Genomic DNA, 436 nt, shown 5'->3' with positions numbered 1-436 from the left:
CCCCATCCAGCACCCCAGTAGCTCAGCCTCTCACAGGGATAGGTGGGGATGCAGCATGGGTGAAGCAGGGATGGGGATGGGCAAATGGGGTAAAGATGGGCAGAGATGGAGCAGGGATGGAGATGGACAGATGGGGTCCCCATCCAGCACCCCAGTAGCTCAGCCTCTCACAGGGATAGGTGGGGATGCAGCATGGGTGAAGCAGGGATGGGGATGGGCAAATGGGGTAAAGATGGGCAGAGATGGAGCAGGGATGGAGATGGACAGATGGGGTGAAGATGGGCAGGGATGGAGCAGGGATGAGCAGGGGTGGGGATGGACAGATGAGGTGAAGATGGGCAAGGGCAGGGCAGGGATGGGCAGGAGCAGGCAGCTCAGGAGGGAGCAGACCCCTGGGGACAGCCCCTCTTGTCCCCCCGTGGTGACAGGACGTAGA

General features: G+C 61.2%; 1 protein-coding gene across 1 annotated transcript in view; it reads left to right on the top strand.

Moving 5' to 3' along the window:
- The window catches only part of GFAP (glial fibrillary acidic protein), a gene marked incomplete at its 5' end in the record, with an annotated part of 4,311 nt that overhangs the window by 812 nt on the left and 3,063 nt on the right, over positions 1-436 (top strand). The gene's annotated exons all lie outside the window — the stretch shown is intronic.

This window comes from Nestor notabilis, unplaced genomic scaffold, assembly GCF_000696875.1.
Source record: "Nestor notabilis isolate BGI_N333 unplaced genomic scaffold, ASM69687v1 scaffold19923, whole genome shotgun sequence".
Classification (NCBI taxonomy): Eukaryota; Metazoa; Chordata; class Aves; order Psittaciformes; family Psittacidae; genus Nestor; species Nestor notabilis.
Note: the sequence above shows the minus strand (reverse complement) of the source record. Positions and strands in the feature narration are given on the sequence as shown.